This window comes from Coregonus clupeaformis, unplaced genomic scaffold (genome assembly GCF_020615455.1).
Source record: "Coregonus clupeaformis isolate EN_2021a unplaced genomic scaffold, ASM2061545v1 scaf0238, whole genome shotgun sequence".
NCBI lineage: Eukaryota > Metazoa > Chordata > Actinopteri > Salmoniformes > Salmonidae > Coregonus > Coregonus clupeaformis.
This window is the reverse complement of record NW_025533693.1, coordinates 319,049-342,702: the sequence shown is the minus strand read 5'-3', so window position 1 is coordinate 342,702 and position 23,654 is coordinate 319,049.

The window sequence follows — 23,654 nt, the reverse complement described above, 5'->3', positions numbered from 1 at the left end:
CAGATTTTCAGAGGCCAAGTCAATGAGGCGACTGATGCCATAGATCAATAAAGAGTAGAACTCTAAACACGCAAATGCTATCTGACAGCCAAGTCCATATTCCCCTACCCTGGAAAAAAGCTGAAAAGTCCTGCATTTTCCCTCCCATGGCCTGTATTTGCAAGGTATGGATTACATAGGGGTTCTTAACATTTAACATCCTTCTATCTGTTTGCAATCTAGTTGTTATGATTACAAAGCATGCCGTAGCAATTTTTGATAAGCAGTGAAAGAGGCTGTTCTGGTTTCTTCTAAGTATGTCATCCTCTCAGGGTAGATACAAAATACTAACAGTGGCTGCCATGAAACTGGGATTCAATATTAGCCGTTCTAAAATAATTTACTATTGTATAAATTGAATACGTTAGGCAGGAAATAATTTGTTATTCATCAACGTAGCATCCTGCAAATATTACAAATGCCACACAGACCTGTATCTTTTATACACAGGAAAATCACGACATAGCTAGCTAACTAGCATCAGGCAGAAGAGGTTGCACTAACATCCCCATGTAGTAAAACATGGAAAGCATAGTAGTTAAAGACAGAGCCCTTTGGCAGATTGGATATAGATACAGATTGGGGCACCTCGTCTACAGTACAGTATGTCCCCATGCAGCAGACAGCTCCAGGGCCGTGTGGTTGAGCCGGAAGTGGTAGAATGACAGGTGACCCTGGCCAGGGGCTGTGGTGATGTGTGGTGGCGCCTGCTTCCTGGGGACCTGAAGGACAGGAACCTCCTGCCTCTGCTCCGAGGGGAGAGGAAGTGCCTGACATGCCTCAGTCAGGGTGGTGAAGAAAAATAACCTGAACTGTAATTATAGCACTGTATCATGTTAGACAGAGCCCCAAGGTATTACCCGATCTATGAGCTATAATTGTGTTGGAGCCTTTTTGTAAAGGTAGGGGGTCGTGTCTTCCATCTACCCCATTATACAACATTAAGATAGGAAATCATCATTGTATATTTCTCTGTAGTACATGTGTGACTTTTTAATACGGACATCCTCATTTGCCCTCAGAGACCAGTTCACCAGAGACAACATAATAGTCATCTTACATATGCTGCAGTTTACAAAGAAAAATCAGTGAGTGAAATTTCCTTCATTGTTGCTTGTTGCTCGATAACGCTCTAATTGGCTAATCAAGGGCAGCGATTGGCGGTAAGTGGTATGCCAATTAGTCTAATTGGAGTGTGACTTTCTGGCTAGTTAAAGTGAGACCGCTGATGTTGGCATGAGTTCAAAGTGGCACTTTAGGTCAACCCGTAAAGTGCTTTCATGGGCACTGACCTAATGATTCATGAGTCAAACTCCATTCATAAAGATCTTTGGCATATTTTGCTGCCATTATGAAGGTCTCCTGCTGTGTCTGAAAGAGGTCTGAGGTATGGATGCTGTAAAATCAACTAAACTAAAGCCTTGTCTACTTAGTATGTTGAAGTGTGTAAAAACTGCATATTAAAGCAATGCAAATAATGTGTTTGAACCTGCATTTCAGGCACTGTAGCCATGGGGTAACAAAAAGGGAGACTTTTCAGTGGACAGCCATCACACCGATAATGGATACAACATAATGGGTACCAGACTGTGCACACAGACATTAAAGCTGTGATTTTCTATGCATTTACCTGCTATTCTCAGGGCTGACCAACCCCCTGCCCCTCCAACCCAACTTAGCACATGTTGAGATGGTGCCCAGGACATGGTATAGAATCTGAAACCACTTAAAGAGGCTTTGTGAGCGAGCGACTGAGGGTGGGAATATGAGAAAATGAGAAAGGTTTCCCTAAACTTGGGGCCAGATGAAAAACACCCTCCCCCATTAAATACCCATCAAACTCTGCTGGAGCGCTGAACTCTTTGGGAGGGGGGGGGGGTCGTGATGGCCAAAAATAACATCAGACCTGTTCCTATGGAGACAGGGGGCCTTGGTGCACAGACCTTTTCTCTCATTCTTCAAAATTATTCATGTTGATGTCATTCGTCTCTTTCGGAACACGCATGTTCTGCGTGTGCAGACAAATTACTTTTGTTTAAGGCCTCTTACATGTGTGTTGTGCGTGCATGCGTGTATGTGTGTGATAGTTGTGCTGATAAAACGTGTCCATCTAGTTAAGAACCCCAGGGAATGTGCACCCCCAGTCAGTCGTTACAGCAGTAGTTTGCAGTAGCCATATTCAGAGACCTCAGGGGAATCAGATCAGGGGGCCCATGCTACCACCATGCACCATACTGCTACAGTAATATAGAGCGCCTGGTGGCCATTTATTGCAAAGTTCCAGTGGAGGTATGCTTAACATAAGGTTAGGTGTAGGCTATGGGTGAGGGACCATTTGACTGCTCGAGATACAAGTCAAATATGAGCCAGTTGAGCACATTCGCCTGAGGAGGGCAATAAGAGGTTTTCAAACGGTTTTTGCACTACCTCCTTATGTGTGTTTGGGAGATCAGGGGGAAGCTGAGGCAGACCTAAGCCCAGGGCAGTGAAATTTCAATAAAGCCAAACCAGTCACCAAAGCGCCCCTAATTTCATAATTGAAAGCATGAGTGTATGGGGACCCCCATTCTTCGAGATTAGTGTTTTGATAAAGTTCAGGAAGCAGGAGGTGGGTTTGTGGAGAGTTTCTTGGTTTCATTGAAAAATGGGCTTTGGGAATCTAATTCAATGGGCTAGGTAAGTAGACTACTGTAGGTAAATACTGTACTGTCAGAGGCATAAATCATAACTCTGCTGTCTACCTTCACAAAGACTGACATTCATCATTCAACACACAATGTCACTTTTGTCTTGTATCAACAACACACAAATGCAGAAATGTTGAACCGTGAGTTCTGATCTGGACATGATCTAAATGGGAATGTTAGCAGCAAACACACCCTACAGTGGAGTTGAACTAGTCAAAGGATGGTTTTCTGTGATATGGGACTGGGGTCTGAGGCATAGATAAGACATATCAAAGGAACAGGCGCTACTTGTTTCTATCAAAATAAATGTAGAACACATAGGCCTACATGTAGCACAAGCATACATCTTCATGTTCATATGTTAGCTACGGAGTGTAGGGAGGTAAACATGTATGTGCCTGATTTATAAAACATTGCAACAAAAAGCAAAAAAATAAGCTTAGCAAAGCTAAAACTAAATGGTCCTCATGCCCTACGACTCCCATTGTTCTGCACTCAACGATGCTAATGATAAGCCATAGCTAGACCATGGCTAACATACTCGCTAACAAGCTAAGTAAACAAACCTCAAACTAACCTTTTAATGTCTTATCTATTCCCTCCCTTGACCTTTATTTTACCCTTTTACCCTTTATCCTTTACCAACATCTGGAAAATAAATTTACAGAAGGTCAAACGCTTTGCAAATCCAGATCTACAGTACACAACATACAGTGGCTTGCGAAAAGTATTCACCCCCCTTGGCATTTTTCCTATTTTGTTGCCTTACAACCTGGAATTAAAATAGTTTTGGGGGGGATTTGTATCATTTGATTTACACAACATGCCTACCACTTTGAAGATGCAACATATTTTTTATTGTGAAACAAACAAGAAATAAGACCAAAAAACAGAAAACTTGAGCGTGCATAACTATTCACCCCCCCAAAGTCAATACTTTGGAGAGCCACCTTTTGCAGCAATTACAGCTGCAAGTCTCTTGAGGTATGTCTCTATAAGCTTGGCACATCTAGCCACTGGGATTTTTGCCCATTCTTCAAGGCAAAACTGCTCCAGCTCCTTCAAATTGTGATGTACAGCAATCTTTAGGTCATACCACAGATTCTCAATTGGATTGAGGTCTGGGCTTTGACAAGGCCATTTAAATGTTTCCCCTTAAACCACTCAAGTGTTGCTTTAGCAGTATGCTTAGGGTCACTGTCCTGCTGGAAGGTGAACCTCCATCCCAGTCTCAAATCTCTGGAAGACTGAAACAGGTTTCCCTCAAGAATTTCCCTGTATTTAGCGCCATCCATCATTCCTTCAATTCTGACCAGTTTCACAGTCCCTGCCAATTAAAAACATCCCCACAGCATGATACTGCCACCACCATGCTTCACTGTGGGGATGGTGTTCTCGGGGTGATGAGAGGTGTTGGGTTTGGCCAGACATAGCGTTTTCCTTGATGGCCAAACAGCTCAATTTTAGTCTCATCTGACCAGAGTATCTTCTTCCATATGTTTGGGGAGAACACCAAACGTGTTTGCTTATTTTTTTCTTTAAGCAATGGCTTTTTTCTGGCCACTCTTCTGTAAAGCCCAGCTCTGTGGAGTGTATGGCTTAAAGTGGTCCTATATGGACAGATACTCCAATCTCCGCTGTGGAGCTTTGCAGCTCCTTCAGGGTTATGTTTGGTCTCTTTGTTGCCTCTCTGATTAATGCCCTCCTTGCCTGGTCCGTGAGTTTTGGTGGGCGGCCCTCTCTTGGCAGGTTTGTTGTGGTGCCATATTCTTTAAATGTTTTAATAATGGATTTAATGGTGCTCCGTGGGATGTTCAAAGTTTCTGATATTTTTTTATAACCCAACCCTGATCTGTACTTCTCCACAACTTTGTCCCTGACCTGTTTGGAGAGCTCCTTGGTCTTCATGATGCCGCTTACTTGGTGGTGCCCCTTGCTTAGTGGTGTTACAGACTCTGGGGCCTTTCAGAACAGGTGTATATATACTGAGATCATGTGACAGATCATGTGACACTTAGATTGCACACAGGTGGACTTTAACTATTATGTGACTTCTGAAGGTAATTGGTTGCACCAGATATTATTTAGGTGCTTCATAGCAAAGGGGGTGAATACATATGCACGCACCATTTTTCCGTTATTTAATTTTTAGCATTTTTTGAAACAAGTATTTTTTTTTATTTCACTTCACCAATTTGGACTATTTTATGAATGTCCATTACATGAAATCCAAATAAAAATCCATTTAAATTACAGGTTGTAATGCAACAAAATAGGAAAAACGCCAAGGGGGATGAATACTTTTGCAAGGCACTGTATATATAAAAGTATGTGGACACCCCTTCAAATTAGTGGATTCGGCTATTTCAGCCACACCCGTTGCTGACAGGTGTATAAAATTGAGTACACAGCCATGCAATCTCCATAAACAAACATTGGCAGTAGAATGGCCTTACTGAAGAGCTCAGTGACTTTCAACGTGGCACCGTCATAGGATGCCACCTTTCCAACAAGTCAGTTCGTAAAATGTCTGCCCTGCTAGAGCTGCCCATGTCAAATGTAAGTGCTGTTATTGTGAAGTGGAAACTTCTAGGAGCAACAACGGCTCAGCCGCAAAGTAGTAGGCCACACAAGCTCACAGAATGGGACCGCCGAGTGCTGAAGTGCGTAGCACGTAAAAATCACCTGTCCTCGGTTGCAACACTCACTACCGTGTTCCAAACTGCCTCTGGAAGCAACGTCAGCACAATAACTGTTCGTTGAGAGCTTCATGAAATGGACTTCCATGGCCGAGCAGTCGCACACAAGCCTAAGATCACCATGCGCAATGCCAAGCATCGGCTGGAGTGGTGTAAAGCTCACCGCCATTGGATTCTGGAGCAGTGGAAACGCGTTCTCTGGAGTGATGAATCACGCTTCACCATCTGGGAGTCCGACGGACAAATCTGGGTTTGGCGGATGCCAGGAGAATGCTACCTGCCCCAATGCATAGTGCCAACTGTAAAGTTTGGTGGAAGAAGTATAATGGTCTGGGGCTTTTTTTCATGGTTCGGGCTTGGCCCCTTATTTCCAGTGAAGGGACATTTTAACGCTACAGCATACAATGACATTCTTGACGATTCTGTGCTTCCAACTTTGTGGCAACAGTTTGGGGAAGGCCCTTTCCTGTTTCAGCATGACAATGCCCCCGTGCACAAAGCGAGGTCCATACAGAGATGGTTTGTCGAGATCAATGTGGAAGAACTTGACTGGCCTGCACAGAGCCCTGACCTCAACCCCATCGAACACCTTTGGGATGAATTGGAACGCCGACTGCGAGCCAGGCCTAATCGCCCAACATCAGTGCCCGACCTCACTAATGCTCTTGTGGCAGAATGGAAGCAAGTCCCTGCAGCAATGTTCCAACATCTAGTGGAAAGCCTTCCCAGAAGAGTGGAGGCTGTTATAGCAGCAAAGGGGGGACCAACTCCATATTAATGCCCATGATTTTGGAATTAAATGTTTGACGAGCAGGTGTCCACATACTTTTGGTCATGTAGTGTAACTTATAAATGTGGTATAGACCTCACCAATGCGAAAAGCAGTTATAGCCAACCCTATTCAATGTTTTTGATCACATTGCTTAATATCGTTGTTAGCATCGAGACTTAGTGAAATGTCCTAGGGCACCTTCACACACCACAGGCATTCTGCACATCTCAACAAGCACGCTGTAAATCAAAGTTTGCTTTGACTTCATAAATGGGTCCCTGCACCACTACAACGTCAGTTGTGGTTGTTCAGAAATGCAGTGTGACCAGCCTTATCAAACATAAGTTGTTGTGTTTGCATTGAGACATGCTGAAAGCTTGGGCAAGAACAGACTGTCTCTAAGCCTTCTTGCTCTTGTTGTTTGGCATTGTGATCATTATACAGAACCTTGAAGCTTGGATCATGGGAATGGCACATCTTCCGGCTGCCGCAAGACCAAATGGAGCTGGAATGACATGGAGGCGTTTCAGGTATTTCTCTCTGACTCCCCATGTCTTTCATTTCAACTCCCTGAAACCTTGTTTGCGTTTAGAGGGTCGGGGTGAGGGGGATGCCCCGGTTGGTCCATGATGGCTTTAGCTGCTGCTCCGCTGGAGCTATGGCGGTCGTAAACGTCCATCAGGACAGCCTGTTAAAGTTGGCCCAACCACTGCTTTCATGTGCCTGTGGTGGTGCCTTTTGACGTGGGCTGGGCTTGGGTGACGTCAGCCAAGGGGGCTCGTCCTCTCTCCTTAGGAACGTTTACCCCCCCACCAAAACAAGCACCATCACCACCACCACCACCGCCTCAAAAATGTGAAAAACACAATAGGGGCACTTACTGAAACACTAATTAATGGATGTTCGAACCAACAGAGGGCCAGAGCTTATTGTCCCCTGGCCCCTTATTAAGGATCAGGATGGGGGAGGTTGGCAGGAGGTTGGAGGAGGTTGGGAGAAGATGGTCAACGGGGGTTTAACTGGTTGACTCAGTACTTTATTCTTAAGGAGAATGAAGCAAGAAAGTCTGCAATAAAAACCTTTACTGAAATGTGTTGACACTCAAGTGTTGAATTTCAGTTTGATACCATACACTGTTTGCATTATTCTAACGTTTAGCTACACTAATTGCCTCAGCCACTATCCACTGGCAAGTGTTACATTATTACATTTTAGTAGACGCTCTTATCCAGAGCGACTTACAGTTAGCGAGTGCATACATTTTCATACTGGCCCCCCATGGGAATCGAACCCACAACCCTGGCGTTGCAAACGCCTTGCTCTACCAACTGAGCTACACGGGATTATGCATGTAAACCCAAAGTATGCAGACTCAGTGATGAGCCAAATGGACTTGAATGCTAAACTCCTAATGACTGCATTAGAAGGACCTGTGGCCCCATGCCTCTATATTTAAATGCTCAACAATCAAGTCTCTATTGTCAACATCCCAGAATCTCTATGTAAAAGGTTGGTGACCTGCAAGGGTGAGAACAGGCCCTATTACGCGCGGAAAGAAGAATAAATAAACAAGCTTTTTATTTTCAAGAATCTCTGTAATACAAACCACCATCCTTAACTGCTGGCTATAGTGCCTGGAGTACCAATCGTTCTGTATAACAAATGAATCCACTTTAAATATTGCTTAGCCTTATGTCTGCTTCAGTTGAACAATCCCATGACAATAAAAAAGTTGTAGGCTTGGGAATTTTCTTCTATAGTTTCTTCTACAGTATAGATAACTTTGGTTTTTCAGAGGGAGACGATGGGTCTCCAAAATGCTAGTCGGATCACTTTGAACTGGGACGCTTTGTAAGCTGCTTGAGGAAGATATGTTCAAGCCTCAGCAAAAGGTCACATTCCCTGGCCCTTAACTGGCACAATTAATATTTATAAGGATTTAATGCCAGAGACATCCTCCTACCAGCACACACACACAAACGCACACGAGCACTCACGCACACGCACACACATCGCAATATGTCGTTTGTACGAAACTTTCCTTAAACACTGTTGTCATTCTGAAATTATTAACATAATTGAGTTCATTGGTGGCTAAACCCTAGTCAGCACTGTCTATAGTGTACACATTGAGTATTATTTTAGAACATAAAGAGGAATGGAGCAGGGAATGACGGTCTGGACGGCCGTCCTGGCGGTTTCTGCTGCCGGCGGATAGAGCGGGACGAACAGGGCTAACCTGATTATAGGCTCCCATCGCTCTTCTCTTTGTTTGTTTATGCTCAGTTTTGTCCCTGACCCGGGCAGCAGTTACAATGGGATTACGTCCTCTTTTACAAGGGGAAGAGAGGAGAAGACGGAGCATCCTAAATGGCAGGGCGGCTAACCCAAAGGAGAAGAAGAGAGACTGGGAAGAGAAGAGAAAGGATGAGAGAGGGTCCAAGTCCACTCTTTATAATAAGCCTGTCCGATGTGGTTCTGGTGCCCTAATGACATTCAAAAGGACAAGAGCGTGGGCTCCCAGCACAAGAATGTCATATTGTGTACAGAGACAGACAGAGAGAAACAGAGCGAGAGAGGCAGGCATGCAGGCAATACTTTGTGTGATTTAGCTGATGGGGTAACATTGGTGGGAAACCTCTCCCTTCCTCCCACACATCATATAAGTTATGAGGTAAAAAAGGATTTGGTGCTGCTGTAACATGTCATTCTGACAGTGACATCAGACCTTAAGTATTGTTAGGAATGTGGTAGTTACAGTGAGCCAGATCAAAGAGCCATAGCTTTAATTAATGATTGTGTTATTATCAGGTTTTAAATACTTGGCTCTGTACAGAGAGAATAAAACAGAAGTATGAGTCACAATGCATGTGAACTGTTGCTATTTCTTTCCTAGGGCACCTGTTTGACATATGACTCATGTAGTTTAAAGGGATAGTTCCACATGTTGGCAAGTAAGCACTTTTTTCTACTTACCCAGAGTCAGATGAACTCATGGATACTGTGTGCAGTGTGAAGAAAGTTGAAGGTAGCTGCTCCTGTAGACTGTAGACAATGGCTTACTTGCCAACGCTAGCAATGGCTTTGGAAAGTACCTTCCTTCACACTGCATACAGAAACATAAACATTTTATTCATAAGTTCAGACTCTGGGTAAGTAGAAAAAGGGCTTAATTGCCAAAATCTCAAACTATCCCTTTAAAGCTTAAAAGCAAACAAAACAGTTGAAAGGTTCAGTCCTGTTTTGTAGACAATAAAAAATGTGTTAGCGCCAGGACAGAACCCCATTATTTAAGTTTTAGGTATTTTGTTATGACCAACTTTTAATGTTTAACACACTAATTAGCCTACCACTTAAACCACAATAACAATGATAATGCTGACTATGCATTATCTTATTCCATCTATTTACAACTAATCATCATCATGTTTTATAACAGTGTTGACAATTAAATCAATAGCCTACTAATAGCCTTGTTGATTACTCATGTACACTAAAACATGTTTTGGCTTTTTATCTATAATTATCCAATCCCTCAGGTTAAATCAAAAGTACTGTATATGCTTGAGATGACTGTATAAAATTCCCCAGTTAAATTATTTATACACGGACTCATTTTAAACCCCATTCACTCTTCAGTGTTAGACCACATAGCCTACAGATGATTATGCAGTGTTTATGCATCAAAAACCACAATATGCTGAAGTAATTTTGAATGGCTAAATGATGCTGCTATAAAGGGATTCCCAGTACTTTTCCGTACATTTGAACAATTCAAACAATTCTCTGTGACCTGAGTCACATATCAGCACGAAAAGGAACATTGCTATGCTTTAGACAGCCAATGCAAAAGTCATTCAAAGTTATGCAAATTGCCAACGTGGAACGTGTCACATCCAGACCAACATTTTCATGAAAGCTCAAAAGAATCCCTGAATGAACATGCTTCCTTCTTTTCTTCCTGGTTTTGCCCATGGAGTTTCCTGATCCAAAAGGTGAAATCCAATTTAGCATTCAGTTGAATCATAATTAAAGATGCCTGTAAGGCTCCATCTCATTTGAGTGTTCTGGGAGTCTGTCTCCTCTGAGTTCTTTGCCTGGGAAGGTGTTAATAAGCCTTACTGCTTTTCTGAGCTGGCCTCAAATTGACAAGGACCTGCAATGTTGATTTTCTTCTATTTGCTGACACTACATTGTCCTGGAAGTTTAAATAACACGATTTCAAATCAAATGTTATTTGTCACATGCGCCTAATACAACGGGTGTAGACTTTACCGTGAAATGCTTGCTTACAAGCCCTTCACAATGATGCAGAGTTTTAAAAAATATATACAGTATAAATAAAAATAAAGAGGAATAAAATACACAAGAGTGAAGCTATATACAGAGAGTACCAGTACCAGATCAATGTGCAGGGGTACGAGGTATTTAAGGTAGATATGTACATAAAGGCAGGGTAAAGTGACTAGGCATCAGGATAGATAATAATAAGAGTAAGAATAAAGAACAGAGTAGCAGCAGCATATGATGATTGTTAAAGTGTGTGTGTGTGTGTGTTGTGTCGGTATGCATGTATGTGTTATGTGTGCGTATGTAGTGTATGTGAATGTGTGTGGGTTTTGTGTGAGTGTCAGTGTAGTGTGTGTGAGTTGTTGTGTATATAGTGTGTATATATAGTCTCGTGAGTGTGCATAGAGTCAGTGCAAGATAGGGTCAATGCAGATAGTGTGGGTAACCATTTAATGAACTATTTATTTAGCAATCTTATGGCAATTTAGCAGTCTTATGGCTTGGGGGTAGAAGCTGTCTCGGAGCCTGTTGGTCCGAGAGCCTGACGCTCCGGTACCGTTTGCTTGACAGTAGCAGAATGAACAGCCTATGGCTTGGGTGGCTGAAGTCTTTGGCAATTTTTTGGGCCTTCCTCTGACATCGCCTGATATGGAGGTCCTGGATGGCAGGGAACTCGGCCCCAGTGATGTACTGGGCCATCCGCACCAATCTCTATAGCTCTTTCCGGTCTAGGGCGGTGCATTTGCCATACCAAGCGGGGATGCAGCCAGTCAAGATGCTCTCGATGGTGCATCTGTAGAACTTGCTGATGATCCGAGGGTCCATGCCAATTCTTTTCAGCCTCCTGAGGGGGAAGAGGTGATGTCGTGCCCTCTTAATGACTGTGCGGGTGTTTGTGGACCATGTTAAGTCTTTAGTGATGTGGACGCCAAGGTACTTGAAGCTCTCGACCCACTCCACTACAGCCCTGTTGATGTGGATGGGAGCGTGCTCTCCCCTCGTTCTCCTGTAGTCCACGATCAGCTCCTTGGTCTTACTGATGTTGAGGGAGAGGTTGTTGTCCTGGCACAACACTGCCAAGTCTCTGACCTCCTCCCTGTAGGCTGTCTCATTGCCGTCGGTGATCAGGCCTACCGCCATCGTGTCGTCAACAAATTGGATGATGGTGTTGGAGTCGTGTGTGGCCATGCAGTCGTGGGTGAACAGGGAATACAGGAGGAGAATAAGCACGCACCCCTAAGGGGCACCCGTGTTTAGGGTCTGCGTGGCGGAGGTCTTGTATTTGGAGTGAGAGGGATCCTAGTCAATATCAAAACTTTCCCAATTCTGTATCATTCGTTTACTCTTTCTATTATTACTCAACTACTCTAGTACTTTTCCATTCTCAGTGTTCAAGGTCTATGCAAATGACTTTGGAGGGGCGTGAATGGTGTTCTTAGATATCAAGATAATGTAAGTATTTGTTTAAGGGTAAATAGCACATGCATATTTCAAGATGTTCATGACTATGTGTATTTCATGAGTCAAGCAAGAGAGCCCCCCCCATCTACCCACCCCACCCCCAGTATACATAGGAGAATAGGGAAGAAGGAGAGTTATTCAGAAGCAAATGAGCGTCAGTCTTACAGCTCTGAGACCATCAGACAGAAAGGACCTGGAATCCTCTTTGAGCTGCCAGAAGCTTCTACAAGACAATCCTGCCATCAGCACCATGGGCTGTCAGGATGGGGGCTAATTGACACATTATTGTCAAAAGAGCAACCAACTGACTACAGATCGCTGAATGCTTTTATTTCCGTCCAAACCAAAAACTGTGACTGTATGGTGTGTACAGTATGTGTATGTGTGCACGTAAATGCACGCTCGTGAATGATTTTGGGGGCCCATTAACTTTTGCAATCCTTTGTGCCCCGAAATCATAGCACAGGCTCCAACTTTCTTCCGTAGCAGATATGGGCCATATAAGTATGAGTTTTTCCTTCATTATGCTTATCCCATTTCTTGTCTGGAGTCCCCCATGTTCCAAGGCTCTGTAGGCCCCCGCATGGCAGGGACAAGGTCCTTCTCTCTCCCAACGGCCTCCATTGTTCAGGGGACCTTTCCTCTCATCGCTGCCCTTGGCTGGACATGGCCCCCAACCACCCACCCAAGCCAGTGGTGTCAGGTCAGGCACGGCGCAGGCCTGCCCTCCAGACTGGACCCCCACCTCTCACAGTTTGCGGATCACTAAACAGGACAATCACTCTATCCATCTTTTCATGGGGCATTGTGGAGCTGCCCAGAGTTGAGAAAGGGGCTTCTTTCAGTGGGAAAACTTTTCTCTCTTTTTTCATTATGCTTTTTTGGGGTTGCGGATGGGTTAAAAGAAAAGCCCTCACAGACTATGTGTCTCTTATTGCAAGGCCTTCTCCCTTTTTGGAGCACACATCCAGGATATGAAGAGGAATCAGGACATCAAAGCTGGAGATAGACTGAGCGTGAGAATGCCCCCCCCCCCCCATCCTCAATATTCAAACCAACTGTCAATATACCTATCAAGGAGTACATTTACATGCACACTAATAATTCAATATTAAACTGATTATGGCAGTAGGCCGAGTATGGCATTAGTCATGTAAACACCTTACTCTGCTTATCTTAATGGGCGTAAGGTCATAAAGAAGTAAGTATACGCCGATACCTCTTTTTCTGAGCAATATTTTGAATTATTGGGACATGTAAATACCTTAATCGGAGTTCCAGCGGTGTATTTGAGCTGTGCATGTGCTAGCACCAGCAGACCAAGACTCCCTCTTTTGCTTCGAGTGAAGTGAGTTCGGAAGAAACAGAAAGTATGCATCTTAGAAATAGTTTTCACATACAAACTTTATATGTCCGAACTCAAACAAACGTTATATGGTCGCTGTGGTAGAATGTTTATTTTGATTGACGATTTATCAAAGTCCCTTCAGGTAGCCTGATTTCAGATGTGTCCATGTAAACAGGATTATTAGGGAAATCGTAGCCCTGCTGCCGCCAGATGGCGCTATTATTCCTTACGTCATTTGTCATTGCCATTGACGTCCTGCATTAAAGCTACAATATCTAACTTTTTGGGTGACCCCACCAAATTCACATAGAAATGTGTATTACAGATCTGTCATTCTCATTGAAACCAAGTCTAAGAAGCGTTAGTTCTATGTAATCTAGTTCTATGCTTCGTGTTCTTGAGTTTGTTTTTGCATCTTTTACTTTCGGTTTCGTATACCAGCTTCAAACAGCTGAAAATACAATATTTTTGGTTATGGAAAATATATTTCATGGTTTAGATGGTACAATGATTCTCTACACAGTGACTGCTTGTTTTGTCACATAAACTGAAATTAGGCAAACTATTAGAATTTTAGCAACCAGGAAATGGCGGAGCAATTTCTGCATATTGCATCTTTAAGCGGCACAGCTGGTAATACACTGGTGTCCCCCAGCGACCGTTTCTTACATAAAACGTCCTCTATTCAGGCTGCAAAGGCGTCAGTTTCCTCCTTCATTTGATTTAATGGCCCGCTGGCCTAAAAAAACGGAGAAAATGTTTGTACTGTCTTAATAAAACCCACATTTCCACCACCATTTTCGGATGTTGCACACCGCGTTCAGCGGTTGCAGCAGTCTGTTGTTTATTGCTGGCTGAATGTGGTGCACAACATCAGTAAGTAGCATTAGTCAATCTAGCATGGTGGTGACAGTATGCATATTTTACCTGTTTTTTTAGGCCAGTGGGCCATTAAATTGAGTTAAGGAGTAAACAGATGTCTTTGCAGCCTGAATGGAGGATGTTTTATGTAACAACTGGTCACTGTTTTGGTAAACAGCTGAGGGATGGGGCTGGAGAAATGTAACCACTCTTAAATTCATAGACAGAGCTATGGATGCAAGGACTGACCATCCATGATATTAACATTATAGTTTTAAACATGTTTTGAGGCTATAAATTTTTTTCAAACAGAGTAAAGTTTAAATTTTGGGTTATGGAGTGCAACAGTTGAATTAATCTCAAGAGGCATTTATAAGTTATATTCTTAGAGAATCAAAACAACTTAGGTACAGTTGTCAGATACTAATTATATTCCATGACATGTAAAGCAACAGACGATTGTTGTGACAGATATACATAAATATAAAGTTATTCAATTTAAATCAGCTGACATAATGTAATTCATTGGTCAATGCAAAGATTACAATTTAAGAATGCCACGTGCTTCCAGTAACTGAAATTTCACTGAAAATCGTGAGTAAATCTTCTAATGATAGTGTTTTTGCACCGTTACACCCATAATGTGGGAGGACACTATTGTTGGTTAAATTGACAGACATGACACAAAGCTATACTGACAGTAGCAGGCATTTATTCATCAAAATGTCACTAACAGATTATTAGAGTGTGAAGCCAATTTCATGACTCAGTTAACAAGAACTTGAATGAGCGACCTACCCACTCCAGACCCTTAATTTAAAGGCAAGTTCCAACAATATGAGACAAGATCATCAAAAATGCAATCTGTTAAATCCTGAGTGAGATGATCAAGGTAGATACGCACTATTTAAAGGCATATTTGTAGTTTTGCAGTTCAAAATCACACACACTTCTATCACAACACACTATCTATTTCACCACTTACGCGACACACTGTAACGGAAAATTGTAATTTATAATGGTAATTCTGGGTATTTTCAACAGTAAAATACAGTGAAACATATTTTGTTGGCAGGGAAATAATTGCTGTATTTTGAATGATACTGTAATTCCATCCAAGAGAATACAGTTCCGTAGCGTACTTTTGGAGCGCCAAAATCCTTTTGACCACTAGTGGTTACATGGTATTGTTGTTTCTGGCTCATTAACATATTTTGAGGTGTGCCTTGTAAGAGGCTAAATTTGTTGCACCCGTTAGTGAGAGTGCTGTAGTAGTTAGTTGATATGTGGTAGTAGTGCCACATCACTTTAAAATGGATAGGGGGCAGATTGGAGTGGCAGCAAGTCTTAACCCTTTAAAGCGCAACTGCCCCTAAAAAGCAACTTCTCGTTTTGAAAATGGCCTATGTGGCATCAATATGAGTCAGAAACTACAAAGTGTAAATAGAATAATTTAGGTCATAAAGTCAGTCTCGTCCAAAACAGAGATTTGCGAGATGATAGGTAAAAATTGTATGTCACGGAATGAAGGATACATCAACAGTTTTCCGTGGGTTGGGTTTATTTTAATCCTGCCCACATCCCCACAGCTGGCAACACCCAAGTAATCATCAATTCGGAGCGGGCTGCATAATGCCCATGGTCAATTTGGTTTGACATTCGATATCCCTATGGGGTTAGTTAGGGACCATCAGTAAATTACACAATGTACATGGGACAATATTTTAAAAGGTCAATAGCTCCAAATTTCAATGACTTAAAAACCTCAAACCAACTTATTGTAGAAATTCATATACAAATATTGAAAGCATTTAATGAGACAACTAAAAGATGTGCAACATGAAAATATTGTCCAATTTACATTTATTGACGGTCCTATCTATCCCCAGAGATAGGCTATCCAAAGGCAAACCAACTTTGCAACGGTAAAACACCAGCCGGCTGAAGTTTTTTGGTGAAATAATTAGGCTAACTCTTCACACCTGCGAACACACACAAGAGACACCCATATTTAACCACACCCGGAAACCAACTCACGTTTGAATTTAATCATGTCATGGCCGCTAGCATTTCTTAATGAAACAAATCTAAAATGATGCCAAATCAGGAAGTGCAGTCTCCCTTTAATGGTTGAGCATTTTTCCATGTGCTTTTGGTCTGTTTTGCTCTGGAGTTGCTGCCAGTTTAGAAGTCTTTGTTAAGGCCTCTAGAAGTTACCTGGCTACCCAGACTCCTTGCTCTGGCCAAACGCTATGCCACGCCCACAGATGTTAGTTTCTTCTCTGAAATGAGTCTGGATCTGAGTACCTCCCCGACCGTTCACAAAATGTGAACACATTCGGGGCCGTCTGATTGGTCCAAAAACCGATGGGTTGGGCCAGAGCCAGAACTCGGGTGGGTAAAGCGGCAGTTTGAAAATTCGTCATTTGCTTTGAAACTTGGATTGGTTAGAGACAATTCAATCGCTGATGACTTTGTTTTGTACAACGCCCCTCGTGCCCCTTCTCACCACAAACAACTTCAATGATTGCAGTCTCAGACTAAAGTATATAGCGAACGACAGAGGAGCGGAATAATTTTGTGTAAGTCGTCAGGCTACTCTAGAAGTGTAAGTGATATAAAACACAAAATATTCATTGATATGCTGTATGTGTAAACACATTACCTAGCAGCCAATCTGCTTGCACCAATCCCATGTAATTACAGTAAAATACTGTGAAATACAAACCCCACCTCCCCACAATGAATTTCATTCATCCATTTATTCACTCATTCATTTCGATTACAGTGGCATTTACTTTTTTACAGTATAATACAGTCAATTCTACATTAGTGTACTGTGTGTCATTACACAATACTTGCTTTGATACTGTATTTAGATTATAGTAGGTGTACTGCAACATGAAATACAGTAACTTACTTGCCAATGAGCTGCCTGTAAGTTACTGTCAAATTCAATGCTACCCCTTTACAGTGTACATTATAGTTTTACATGAGCACGAGTTGACCACATGAGATGGCCAACATAAAGCAGTTATGTCTGGCACGCAGGCTTCCTCTGACCCATGAACCCGGAGATACTTCTGGTGTCAACCATGCTCTGTATAAATGGACCTACTGAATATCAAATGTGTTCCCTGTGGCCTTTTTGCCAGAGCCCCTGTTCGAGAACAGAGATTCCTGTCTTTCTCAGTCTGATGTATGGAGTCAGAGCGTCTCAAAACTCATTGAACCATTCAAGCAACCACACTTCTGAGAAACAGCACTTTGCGGAACTGTAATTCTTACTATGGTAGTCCCATCAGTAATCTATTTACTATTATTGGTCAGTCAGATAGATCAAGGCAAAGCCAGTGTCTCACCTACTCAGTGAGTTTTATGTCTAACCAAACATTTGAGTTTGACTCTTTTTGTCTTTCACACACACAGAGAGAGAGAGAGAGAGAGAGAGAGAGAGAGAGAGAGAGAGAGAGAGAGAGAGAGAGAGAGAGAGAGAGAGAGAGAGAGAGAGAGAGAGAGAGAGAGAGAGAGAGAGAGAGAGAGAGAGAGAGAGAGAGAGAGAGAGAGAGAGAGAGAGAGAGCAATCTGCCACGTCTCCATTAATCTCTGCAGAAAGAGAGGGGTCTGCCCAGGGTTTGGCCTCCACTGGGGGTGAGTTGGGAATCCATTTGACTTCATTTGGCACCAAATTAATCTTGATCACCATAAGCCAAATAAAAGGTGGCTTTGAGGGGAGAGTGTCTTTGGGAGTGGTGGAGAGATGGATCACAGAGACAGTGGTGTGAGGGAGTGTTGGGCCTCTCACAATGAGATTAAATCTTGTGAGTCTCATTTTCAAATTGCATGCAAAGGTGATGATGTAATTTGTGTGGAATAAATGTTATTTCAATAATCGAGGGGCCATGTATGTTAATACATTATTATGTGTAAGTGAAAAAACAGTGGAGAGTGAGAAAGTAAAAGAGAGATGTATGTACAAAATCTAATCTAATCAAATTGTATTGGCCGCATACACATATTTAGCAGATGTTATTACGGGTGGAGCGCAATGCTTGTGTTACTAGCTCCATCAGTGCAGTAATATCTAACAAGTACTTAACTAAACATGGTGGCTTAGCTCTGTGGCAGCCAAACCAGATCAACATCAACCTACAAAACTTGTGTTTAGTTTATAATGATGGTGGCAAAAATGATTGATTATGACCTCTTTAAATTGAGCTTTCACTTATTAACATTGTTATGTGGAAGATATTCAGATTCCCCATTCAAGTTTTGTTTTTGTGCAGTGCAGACTTCAGAGCTGTTCTTTTGATTTACAGCAGGGGTCGGTGGGGGTCGGGCACTGCCATAGCCCATAGACTGAGAATGCTGCCCATTAATCTTTGATACCTGCTACACAGTACTTTAGCACTCCTTGTGTAGTTGGTTTTCCATTATAGGTCTGTGATTTATTGTGGCATCAGGGGGTCCCTGAGGTGGTCTGCTTCCAAGGGCCACGATTTATACTTTCAGAGACGTCTCAACGTAGGACCAGCCCCTCTAATGAAGGAGAGGCCTGGACCTTCATTGACCAGCTGGTTCTGAACTCTGCAGTACCAGGTCCCCATACTAAACTACTACTCACTGAAGAGTAAGACACTGAGAGAGTTGATCCATCAATGGAAATAAAACATCTACTCTGATTCGCATATTCACACAACAGAGCCTTTAACTAACAGTAGCCTATTAGTGTAAAGTCTTCCATTTTCACAGCTCAATATGTGTGCAATTATCAACTGGGCAGGAATCTCGCTCAGTAATGTACAATAGACACACACATTACTAAAACTGAAACTTCATGACCAGCAAACTTTTGCAGAAGTTTACCGAAGCACATTTCACAATCCATAGGCTATACTGAAAATGTCGCCCCGCCCTTAAGTCGTTAACCTCTATAGGTCAAGGATGTCTTGAGGGATGACCCTGTATTAGCATAGGGTGCATGCATGACACCCTCTGAGGAAAGAAAGTGAACTCAATGCATCTGAGTCCATTGCGGAGAGTGGAGACAGTTGGGGGGCTTGACGAGTGTCAACGTGGAGCAATCCTCAAAGACAAAGAGAAGTGGGAGGAGACAGTGGCTGGGAGATGGTGGGAGGTGGTCAGGTGGGTGTCTGTAATCCTCTCATTAGGCAGCTATTTGTTTTGGGATATGCAGCAGCACAGGTTGGAGGCAAGACACCAGAATTCATCACCTGGCCTACAGCTGATTTACTGCACACCTGTGGGAGGGAGTTTCAACAGCAGCAGGGCCTCTGGACACAGAGTCAGGCCACCCTCCACTACACAGCAGCATTCTAATTCCTAGAAAATCGTTCTTTGTTCTCTCTCTCCCTCTCTGATAAATGACTGTGGTCCATTTAGACAGTGAGCATGTCCTCTTTAAAACACATATATTTCATATATTAACATAAACACAATACAAACACACAGTACTAGCTATAAACAGTAGATAATACCACCCACCCTCCATTAACATGGAAGAGCACTCGTATTGTATGTTACTAACAAAGCAGAACTCCTTCAAGAGACTACATATCATCTCACTTCTACGGCTATAAAAAACGGCATTGCTTTCTTTCAGAAGGGGAGAGGCACATAATTGTAGCTTTGCTATCACAAAGAATGAAAAAGGAGTGAATTCCTAGTGCTCATGAAGCATTAAACCAACAGAAGGGCCATGCAATAATCTACCACAAAGCTCTGACATGTGAAAAAGAAGTATGCATGTCAACCAGTGTGAGATCATGCTAACAAAGGACGGAAGGAGTGGTACTGTGTGCTGCAGCTGCAGAGGGAATGAACTAAAGTTGCCTATGGATGTCATCATTATTCATGAATCAGATACTTGCCAATGATGGGTCCCATTTTACAATAAGTGTCTCAAATACCTGTCTATTAATGTGGTAGTAAAATGCACATACAGTGCCTTCAGAAAGTATTCACACCCCTTAACTTTTTCCACATTTTATTGTGTTACAGCCTGAATTTATAATGGATTAAATTTAGATTTTGTGTCACTGATCTACGCACAATACCCCATAATGTCAAAGTGGAATTTTGTTTGTAGATTTAAAAAAATAATAATAACAAACGGAAAGCTGAAATGTCTTGAGTCAATAAGTATTCAACCCCTTTATTATGGCAAGTCCAAATAAGTTCAGGAATAAAAATGTGCTTAACAAATCACATGGACTCATTCTGTGTTCAATAATAGTGGTTAACATGATTTTTGAATGACTACCCCATCTCTGTACCACACACATACAATTATCTGTAAGGTCCCTCAATCAAGTGGTGAATTTCAAGTACAGATTCAACCACAAAGACCAAAGGTTTTTCAATGCCTCGCAAAGAAGGGCACCGATTGGTACAGACGCTGAATATCCCTTTGTGCGCGGTGAAGTTATTAATTAGGTTTTGGATGGTGTATCAATACACCCAGTCACTACAAAGATACAGAGTTCTCACTTTAATATGTCCAAGGATCATTTAGTAGACTGACAACCTTTGTACAACTTTAAAAATAATATACCTTTAGTTTACATGCGACATAAAATAGGCATACCCAATACAATAGGCTTACCGTGCGCAACTATGGAGCAAAACAGACGGGGTTGGCTTAGATTGATGACAACATGTAAACTACACTGAACAAAAATATAAGCGCAACATGTAAAGTGTTGGTCCCATGTTTCATGAGCTGAAATAAAAGATCCCAGAAATGTTCCATACGCACAACAAGTGGGGGGCTTGATGAGTGTCAACGTGGAGCAATCATCAAAGACAAAGAGAAGTGGGGGGAGGCAGTGGCTGGGAGATGGTGGGCGTTATGTTAAGTGATTGACAATCTGTAATCCTCTCATTAGGCAGCTATTTGTTTTGGGATTTGCAGCAGCACAGCTTATTTCTCTCAAATGTTGTGCACACATTTGTTTACATCCCTGTTAGTGAGAATTTCTCCTTTGCCAAGATAATCCATCCACCTGACAGGTGTGGCATATCAAGAAGCTGATTAAACAGTGTGATCATTACACTGGTGCACCTTGTGCTGGGGACAATAAAAGGCTACTCTACAATGTGCAGTTTTGTCACACAACACAATGCCACAGATGATTCCAGTTTTGAAGGAGCGTGCAATTGGCATGCTGACTGCAGAAATGTCCACCAGTGCTGTTGCCAGGGAATTTAATGTTCATTTCTCTACCATAAGCTGCCTCCAATGTCATTTTAGAGAATTTGGCAGTACGCCCAACCGGCCTCACAACCGCAGACCACGTGTAACCACGCCAGCCCAGGACCTCCACAGCCGATGTCTTCACCTGTGGGATCGTCTGAAACCAGCCACCCAGACAGCTGATGAAACTGTGGGTTTGCACAACCAAAGAATTTATGCACAAACTGTCAGAATCCGTGTCAGGGAAGCTCATCTGCGTGCTCGTCGTCCTCACCAGGGTCTTGACCTGACTGTAGTTCGGCATCGTAACCAACTTCAGTGGGCAAATGCTCACCTTCGATGGCCAGTGACACGCTGGAGAAGTGTGCTCTTCATGGATGAATCCCGGTTTCAACTGTACCGAGCAGATGGCAGACAGCGTGTATGGCGTTGTGTGGGCGAGCGGTTTGCTGATGTCAACGTTGTGAACAGAGTGCCCCATGGTGGTGGTGGGGTTATGGTATGGGCAGGCATAAGCTACGGACAACAAACACAATTGCATTTTATCGATGGCAATTTGAATGCACAGAGATACCGTGACGAGATCTGAGGCCCATTGTCGTGCCATTTATCCACCGCCATCACCTCATGTTTCAGCATGATAATGCACGGCCCCATGTCGCAAGGATCTGTAAACAATTCCTGGAAGCTGAAAATGTCCCAGTTCTTCCATGGCCTGCATACTCATCAGACATGTCACCCATTGAGCATGTTTGGGATGCTCTAGGTCGACGTGTACGACAGCGTGTTCCAGTTCCTGCCAATATCCAGTAACTTTTAACAGCCATTGAAGAGGAGTGGGACAACATTCCACAGTCCACAATCAACAGCTTGATCAACTCTATTAGAAGGAGATGTGTCGCACTGCTTGAGGCAAATGGTGGTCACACCAGATACTGACTGATTTTCTGATCCACATCCCTACATTTTTTTAACGGTATCTGTGACCAACAGATGCATAACTGTATTCCCAGTCATGTGAAATCCATAGATTTAATGAATTTATTTAAATTGACTGATTTCCTTATATGAACTGTAACTCGGTAAAATCTTTGAAATTGTTGCATGTTGCGTTTATATTTTTGTTCAGTGTATATTTCGTTTCCAAATGTTTATTGAGAAGATATAAATACATTTGCACAATGAGCACTTGCTGTCCCTCATATACATCGTTACAGTTCTTGGTTAACTAGCTAGCAAATTTTTGCCATTTTAGCGTTGAAATGAAATCCGTCAAAACAATACCAGAGGGGTATCCTACGAAGCAGTTTTGAGGAGTTAGCGAGGTAACTTTGGTCAACTCTGAGTTCAACTCGGGATAACAGGTCATACAAAAGTGGCTCACCTTTTAGCCAGGTACATTTCTATGGAAATGATTTCTAAAAGCCTATTTTACACCATAGCCTGCTGAATTTGCAAGATAACTTATCTTCAAAAATAAAATTGCCCATGGATTTATGTTTCAGCATTGTCTCAATGAAGAGCCATGTGCAACATGCATGCGCAGTTACAAGCCTGCTAGAGTTAGCGGCAGGCGGTTGAGCAATATCCACCATCGTAGTACGGACGTAGCCTGGGCTGGAATGTGAAGCTAACTGAAGCTGGTTAGCTTTAGAAAACCCTGAGTAGATCTAGCTTGCTTCGTAGGATACCCGTCAGGCAGTTTCAGTTTGAGTTTAAGCCACCTACCATTCCCCACATGGCAGCTTCTTGTCATTGTTTCTAGCTATCTGACCATTCAGAATCACAACAAAGCAGGGCTTCTGGCCCTATCCATGCGTGCGCATTATTTTGTGACTTTGTCTGCCAACCCATCTATGGAGAGTGGATTTACACCGCTGCAGGGAACAGCATGACTTTTCTCTCAAAATAGTGCAGAGGTGGAAGATGGCTGTGGTAGGAAATCCCCACTGTAATTTTGCCATACCCTACGTTTAGCTGAAGCCCCTGCTGAAAATATGTAGGGCTTTTGGTAAGTATGAAAAAAGTTGAAGAGTGCAATAATGTGCACCTTGGGTTATAAGAATAGTAGGCCTACCTTTTAGGCCATATGGGTTAGTGATAAAAAGCACAATGCAATGAACATCGATTTTGATTGAAAATAAGTTTCGTTTAAAAACTTGTAATAGTGAAAGAGTCAAGGTGAAAGAGTCACCCACATTCAGTCAGCAATAGTAAGTCTTGACAAAAAGAAAGCCTCTTTTGGTAGTTTTACGGTAGCTATTCAATTGCCTATGGAGAG